We start from the raw sequence: 9,046 nt of genomic DNA on the forward strand, positions 1-9,046 counted from the left end.
GGAATCTTTGTGTATGTTCGAGGTTCTTTTCGCGCAAGGCGTGGGGGGTTGGGGGGGGGGGGTGTTCTCCGGGTGTTTGCGGTTTCCTGCCTGCTTGTATCATGAACGCAGCTCGTTGTTAATTGGCCCGCAAACGTCTCAAATAACCCTTTGGAGCAGTAGCAGCAGCACCGTCATTGAGGGCCCCCCCACCACTCGGCCGCGTGGACGTCTCCTGAATAAATGATCATGAATAGATTCAAATGTAGCTATATCTGTTGTGGTTGTTAAAGACGACACGAAGGCACAGCGTCGTCGGGGCTGGCGCCAAATGCTTTATTAAGGGCTTTTGCCTAGCTTTTGGGGAAGGGCTAACACAAGGCACTGGATAAGCTAAATCTCCCCGGGGGAAAAGGCTCCTGGGAATCCCTACGCCTCCCAGGCTAACGGCTCTTCCCACAGCGCTGACCGACGGTTCATCCAACTCGGCCAGCCGGGTAAAGTTGCCCTCCCTAGCCTGGTGCTATTCCTCCCCTACCCTGGGTTCCCACTCTCCTACCGCTCACGTTCCCGGCTCCCGGCGAAGACCCCCGTCACCAGTCACCCCTCAAATACCCCGAGGGGACATGATGTGACTCCTCCCGAGGCGAGTGTGACATCCCGTCACCACTCTACTCCTCAACGTATCCGTTCGCTTTTTGGCGTTCCCTGGTCTGACACTGGTGAGACGAGGCTGCTTTCTGGTGTAGACCAATCGGTTCAAAGACTGACATTTTATCAAAGCATGTCTGCATGTTCACAAGTACAGTGAGGGAAAAAAAAGTTATTTGATCCCCTGCTGATTTTCTACGTTTGCCCACTGACAAAGAAATGAGCAGTATATAATTTTAATGATAGGTTTATTTGAACAGTGAGAGACAGAATCACAAAAAAATCCAGAAAAACGCATGTCAAAAATTGATTTGCATTTTAATGAGGGAAATAAGTATTTGACCCCCTCTCAATCAGAAAGATTTCTGGCTTCCAGGTGTCTTTTATACAGGTAACGAGCTGAGATTAGGAGCACACTCTTAAAGGGAGTGCTCCTAATATCAGCTTGTTACCTGTATAAAAGACACCTGTCCACAGAAGCAATCAATCTGATTCCAAACTCTCCACCATGGCCAAGACCAAAAAGCTCTCCAAGGATGTCAAGGACAAGATTGTAGACCTACACAAGGCTGGAATGGGCTACACGACCATTGCCAAAGCGGCTTGTTGAGAAGGTGACAACAGTTGGTGCGATTATTCGCCAGGGGCTCCATGCAAGATCTCACCTCGTGGAGTTGCAATGATCATGAGAACGGTGAGGAATCAGCCCAGAACTACATGGGAGGATCTTGTCAATGATCTCAAGGCAGCTGGGACCATAGTCACCAAGAAAACAATTGGTAACACTACACCGTGAAGGACTGAAATCCTGCAGCACCCGCAAGGTCCCCCTGCTCAAGAAAGCACATATACATGCCCGTCTGAAGTTTGCCAATGAACATCTGAATGATTTAAATTTCGATTTAAAGCTTTCGTGACTGCAAGGATTCATCTTCTTTGGTTCTTTTGGTAAAGTCACGTAGAATGAGAATAAAATAATAAAATAAAATAAGACAAAATTCTCATGACGTTTCGGCCACAACACAAGTAGCCTTCTTCAGGTGAAAGAACAGAACTGTCGGGACGACAGAGCTTGAATGAACGCTGTTAAGATTCGTAGCGTCTTTTAAGCTCGGTGAGAGGCGTGGAGAGCCTTGAAAGAGGAGTTTATCAAAGCAGGAGAATTTAGCATTGAAATAGCTGAGGGATTAGCTTGTGACAGAAATAGCTGTGTTAAAGTCAAAGCTTACATATCAACAGAGGCATTTAGTACATGGACGCTAAAGGCCTCCAACTATCATAAAGTAAAGCGGTGTGAAAAAAATAAATATTACATCAATATAATAAATGTACTTAAAATATTCTTCAATAATCTGAGCTATTAATCACAAAGCAACTGGGTATACACTACACTATATAATTAACACCATATAGTAAACCAATAAAAAACTAAATATAAGCTCCCTCAATGTTATCAATAAACTCTATATACTCTCCAATCAGCTAAGCCACCAACAATAAGTCGTTATATATCAATGCCATATGGCGAAAAATGGTGTTTTTTTCCTTCTCAACGCCAGCACCACGGACAGCGACGTTCAGGCGGACGAGTAAATCCATGCTCGGAACGGAGGAGGGGGGAGAGAAACAGCCACAAGGCGCTGTTATACTCCATGTTATAACCATACCATTAAACGTGGTGTGAGAGGTATTGAGAGGCAATGCCAGGGGAAAAGATGCGGTCTGACGGTCACCGTAAAATATAATTAATTAAGAACCGAAATGTACTGTGTTGAATCGGACCTGGATCTTGTGTTTATTCAGGATTTTGGAGATCTTTTTAGTGACCCATGCAATGTAGGGTAAGGTGATGGTTTCGAGTGGCTCCTCAAGAGGTTCCTTCTTCATGACTGGAGTGATGGCTCTGCAGATTGTGTAGTCGGAGTAACCATTAGCCCTGAGAGCCTGGTGTACGTGCTTGAGTTCACTGGTAATGTGTTCCTGGTCGGAAATGCATTGGGCTCTATGGTATAGAGTCTTGATGAGGGAGTTCTTCTGGGATGGATGGTGGTGGGAATCCGGTTTCAAGTAAGCATCTGGGTAGCTTTTCTGTAGACAGAGTGGCTCATTGAACCATCAGGTCTCCTTTTAATTAAGACATCCAAAAAGGGTAGCTTGTCATCTTTTTCGACCTCCATGGTAAATCTGATGGATGGGTGCATTGCATTTTTAAAACAATAAAAATTTCATATATATCAGGAGTAACTGACAAATTAGCCCGTGTTTTGCAAAAGCAAAACATTACAGTAAGATTTGGTACAGTACACAAAATTCAAAAACTAGTATCTTGCACTAAAGACGCATTACCTAAATTATCAACAGAAGGTGTACATCGGATTAATTATTTATGTGGCAGATGCTATATTGGACAGATGGGACGTAACATCAGCGTAAGACTAAAAGAACATCAGAGAAATATTAAATTATCTCAAACACAACTGTCGGCAGTGGCAGAACATGCTTGTCAACAAGGACACTCAATTGATTTTGACAATGTTGCAGTGGTGTGTAAAACGAATTATTACTGGCAAAGACTAATTAGAGAATCCATTAAAATTGAGAGGAATAAAAATAACTTTAATCGCTCTGACAGCTACACGCTTAGTGCGGCCTGGAAGCGTATTATTAAATAATACACATTACATTTTGATTTAAAGAATTACTAATCTACAACTCATTACTAATCATAACCAATGACTGATTACTAATCGATTATATAATTACAATACCCCCCCCCTCCGCCTCTAATCTCTGCACCTGGTATGAGTTAAGTGATGACGTCACCCTGCTGCTCTATATAAAACCGGGAGCAAGCGAGGGCTTTACCATTCTGGCGAATTGCCCGATGATGCTGGATGTATTTACCAGCGAAACGTCACAGTACTCAAACTGTAAATGTTGTGGATTCACTCAACACACCGGTGGGCTAAAGTAGTGAACTATTTGTCTTTTTAAATTTTGATTGAAAGCTTTCGTGACTGCAGTAATTCATATTCTTAGTTTTTTCGGTAAAGTCACGTTGAAGGGAAACAACAAAATAATATTGTTTTATATATATTTTATTATTTTGTTGTTTCCCTTCAACGTGACTTTACCGAAAAAACTAAGAATATAATATTTGTCTTTTGTCAACGTGACACTTTTTTTTGGCTGATTGGCCGTGTCGGGTGGTGGAGGGTTACGACACATTTATAAATAACGCGATCTAACCCAAAAACCTCTATTATGAATGATTATGGCTATGGTTGGACTTTATGAATCACGAATCTCTGCCATTACATACAATGAAACAAGAAACGGTAAGAAAGTAAAAAACAGAGCAATGTAATACAATAACACTCTTAGACATTATTGTAACAAAAATAAATTAAAAGTCCATCTCATGTGCTCGTGATTTTTTTTATATTTTAGGCAGGAAATGAGTTTTCAAATTATAATATTTTTTTTCTGGGGAGAGACTCCCCGGAAGATGTCCCCATGGCTCCGCCCTTCTGCTGCATAACAGGCGAGGTAGTTAACATCTCGCCCTGAGCGAGGAGCGGTGGCGCAGTGGTTAGCGCGCTGCACCACGAACCCGGCAGAGGGCCGAGTTCGATTCCCGCTCACGGCCAGCGAAGATCCCGAACCCGGGGGGGGGGGGGGTGGGGGGGATACAAAGGCGGCCGGGCGTGCGTGGTGTCCTGGCCTCCCACCCCCTCTGTGTGTGCCACAGTGCCGGCAGCCTTCATAGGCGCTGCTGCTGCTACTGCTACAAACGTGTCAACGCCTTCATTCTCAGTGCCCTACCTAATCACAGACCAAGTAAGACCTTATTGGTCACGCCGTGCCCCTTTCGAAATCTCAACGTTCATGCTACGAGGGAGAAACACGAATAGACGATTCTTTTTTGCCCAAATTGAAACGGCTGTACGCCGCATGGACCTGAAAACTCAATTTCCCCTGGACAAGAATACGGGGATGATAGTTATGCACTCACCCACTCACTCACTGACTCACCCACTCACTCACTCACCCACTCACTCACTCACCCACTGACTCACTCACCCACACACTCACCGACTCACCCACCCACTCACTCACGCACCCACTCACTCACCCACTCACTCACTCACCCACTCACTCACCCACTAACTCACCCACTCACTCACTCACCCACCCACTCACTCACCCACCCACTCACGAACCCACTCACTCACCCACTGACTCACCCACTCACTCACCCTCTCACTCACTCACCCACTGACTCACCCACTCACGCACCCACTCACCCACTCACTCACTCACTCACCCACTCACTCACTCACCCACTCACTCACCCACTCACTCACGAACCCACTCACTCACCCACTGACTCACCCACACACTCACTCACCCACTCACTCACCCACCCACTGACTCACCCACTGACTCACCCACACACTCACCCACTCACTCACCCACTCACCCACTGACTCACCCACACACTCACGAACCCACTCACTCACTCACCCACTCACTCACTCACCCACTCACTCACTCACCCACTCACTCACCCACCCACTCACTCATTCACCCACTCACCCACTCACTCACCCACTCACTCACTCACTCACCCACTCACTCACTCGCCCACTCACTCACTCACTCACCCACTCACTCACTCACTCACCCACCCACTCACTCACCCACACACTCACTCACTCACCCACTCACTCACCCACTCACTCGTTCACTCACTCACCCACTCACTCACCCACTCACTCACTCACCCACCCACTCACTCACCCACACACTCACTCACTCACCCACTCACTCACCCACTCACTCGTTCACTCACTCACCCACTCACTCACCCACCCATTCACCCACTCACTCACTCACCCACCCACTCACTCACCCACTCACTCACTCGTTCACTCGCCCACTCACTCACTCACCCACCCACTTACTCACCCACACACTCACCCACTCACTCACTCGTTCATTCATCCACTCACTCACTCACTCACCCACTCACTCACTCACCCACCCACTCACCCACCCACCCATTCACCCACTCACTCACTCACTCGTTCACTCATCCACTCACTCACTCACCCACTCACTCACTCAACCACCCACTCACTCACTCACCCCCTTATCAGTGCCCTAGGGCAGGGGTCGGGAACCTATGGCTCGCGAGCCAGATGTGGCTCTTTTGATGATTGCATATGGCTCGCAGATAAAACAAAATATTCTCACTTGTTTTAATCCATCCATCGATTTTTCACTGCGCATGTCCTGTTCAGGGCTGCAGGAGCAATTGTCCATTATTTTAATTGGATGATACTGGCCTACGTTTGCCGTTGCTGGGTAAAACAGGTAAACGCCCCCTTTTGAATCAGTCTGAGACTGCGTCTGCTCGGTCATTAGCTCAAAGCTAACCCTTCGACGAAGAAGATGGCGAAAAGAAAAAAAGACGACGAGTATCGTACATTTCAGGACGAATGGACCGAAGAATTCGCCTTTGTGGAGAGAGCGGGTTCTGCGGTGTGTCTAATTTGCAATGACAAAATTACATCGTTGAAACGGTCGAATGTAAAGCGGCACTTCGACACGCGCCACGCTACCTTTGCATCAAAATACCCTGCGGGAGACAGCAGAAAGAAAGCGTGCCAAGAGCTTCTGAGCAGGGTGCAAGCTAGCCAGCAGCAACTCCGCATATGGACCCGGCAAGGTGACTATAATTCGGCTAGCTTTGCTGGTTCTTTAGCAATAGTGAGGAACGGAAAACCATTTACAGATGGCGAGTATGCTAAAACGTTCATGCTGGATGTAGCCAATGAACTTTTTGATGATCTTCCGAACAAAGACAAGATAATCAAACGGATACAAGACATGCCTCTGTCGGCAAGAACTGTTCATGATCGTACCATCGTGATGGCAAACAAAGTGGAGGAAACGCAAGTGAAGGACATAAATGCAGCGCCGTTCTTTTCTCTGGCTTTGGATGAGTCAACAGACGTGAGCCATTTGTCGCAGTTCAGCGTGATTGCAAGATATGCTGTTGGTGACACACTGCGCGAAGAAAGTCTTGCTGTTCTGCCATTAAAAGGGTCCACAAGAGGTGAGGATTTATTCAAGTCTTTCATGGAGTTTGCTCAAGAAAAAAGTCTACCTATGGATAAACTTCTCTCAGTGTGTACTGATGGTGCTCCGTGTATGGTGGGGAAAAACAAAGGATTTGTGGCGCTTCTCCGTGAACATGAAAATAGACCCATCCTAAGTTTCCATTGCATTATACACCAGGAGGCACTTTGTGCTCAGATGTGTGACAGGCAGTTTGGCGAAGTGATGTCGCTGGTCATTCGTGTGATCAACTTTATTGTTGCCCGAGCCTTAAATGATCGCCAGTTTAAAACACTGCTGGATGAAGTTGTAAATAACTATCCTGGTCTGCTTTTGCACAGCAATGTGCGTTGGTTGTCAAGAGGGAAGGTGCTTAGCCGTTTTGCGGCTTGCCTGAACGAAATCCGGACTTTCCTTGAAATGAAAGGCGTCGGGCATCCTGAGCTAGCCGACACCGAGTGGCTCCTCAAGTTTTACTATCTCGTAGATCTGACTGAACATCTGAACCAGCTCAACGTGAAAATGCAAGGCATTGGAAATACAGTGTTATCCCTTCAACAAGCTGTATTTGCTTTTGAAAACAAGCTGGAGCTTTTCATCACGGATCTTGAAACAGGTCGTTTACTACATTTTGAAAAACTGAGCCAATTTAAAGATGCATGCACAGCAAGTGAGCCCATTCAAAACGTTGATCTCCACCAGCTAGCTGGCTGCACATCCAGTCTCCTACAGTCCTTCAAAGCACGCTTTGGAGAATTTCGTGAGCACACTCGTCTTTTTAAGTTCATCACCCATCCAAACGAGTGTTCACTGAACACAGCCGACCTGAATTACATCCCTGGTGTCTCCGTCAGAGATTTTGAAGCAGAAGTGGCTGACCTGAAGGCCTCAGACATGTGGGTGAATAAGTTCAAGTCACTGAATGAAGATTTGGAAAGAATCACACGACAGAAAGCGGAGTTGGCGAGCAAGCACATGTGGACAGAAATGAAAAAACTCCAACCCGAAGACCAGCTGATTCTCAAAACTTGGAACGCGCTTCCTGTCACATACCACACACTGCAGCGTGTGAGTATTGCTGTATTGACCATGTTTGGATCTACGTATGCATGTGAGCAGTCATTCTCACATCTTAAAAACATCAAGTCCAACCTACGATCACGTTTAACGGATGAAAGCCTCAACGCTTGCATGAAGCTTAACCTCACCAAGTACCAACCCGACTACAAAGTACCAACCCGACTACAAAGACATCAGCAAATCCATGCAGCACCAGAAGTCGCATTAATGGTGAGTGTTATAACAACATTATTTAAAAGAATAAATTCAGAGGCTTATTATACTGACATTTAGTTGAATTCACTTTTAAAATATATTATATGGCTCTCACTGAAATAAATTTCCAATTTTTTTGCTTTCATGGCTCTCTTAGTCAAAAAGGTTCCCGACCCCTGCCCTAGGGGGTAAACCCTACAGAGTCAGACTGATAACTTTAATCTAAATTATCTTATGGTTAAATTTTGATTTAAAGCTTTCGTTACTGCAGTAATTCATATTCTTAGTTTTTTCGGTAAAGTCCCGTTGAAGAGAAACAACAAAACGTCGTGAGAATTTTTTATTGTGTTATATATATTTTATTATTTTGTTGTTTCTCTTCAACGTGACTTTACCGAAAAAACTAAGAATATATCTTATGGTTGTTATTGTTTGACTTGCGTCCCACTGGGATTTTTGCACGCGGCGTTGATATTCGGTGCTTTTCCTGGAAGGCTTTTTGCTGGTTTTTTTTCTCCTGGATTTTTCAGTTTGCGCTGAAGTCACTTTCAGACATTTCTTGTTCGTGTTTTGTTGCGGTAGCACCCGAGTCCAGAGTCGCATGGCTCACAGGGATCTCTACCTCATGAATGAAATGAAAACTGAAACTGGGTAGGTGACACGCCGATGGCTTTTGCCTGCGGTGCGGATTCATCCAGCGGTGGATCGCCTCTGACTCCACCTCGTGGTGGTGGGAGGGAGTGGTAGGTGAGGTGGGGGGTCGCGTGACGTCACACCAAGGAATCGATTTCTCCAGCTCAACCCCCCGATTACGATTCCCATCCGTTTGGATAAATCGATTCGGAGGGATCGATTCTGGTCGTTAACTCGGGAATCGTCGGCACCAAAGCCGGGTTCACGCCCCCCTCTCACGGGTCGCCAGCACGAGAGTGACGTCACGTTCCGCGGATTGCGTGACGTCACGGTCCGCGGATTACGTGACGTCACGCTCTGCGGATTACGTGACGTCACGCTC

Source organism: Petromyzon marinus, chromosome 73 (genome assembly GCF_048934315.1).
Source record: "Petromyzon marinus isolate PM22_M1 ecotype Great Lakes invasive population chromosome 73, UKy_Petmar_22M1.pri1.0, whole genome shotgun sequence".
NCBI classification, from domain to species: Eukaryota; Metazoa; Chordata; class Hyperoartia; order Petromyzontiformes; family Petromyzontidae; genus Petromyzon; species Petromyzon marinus.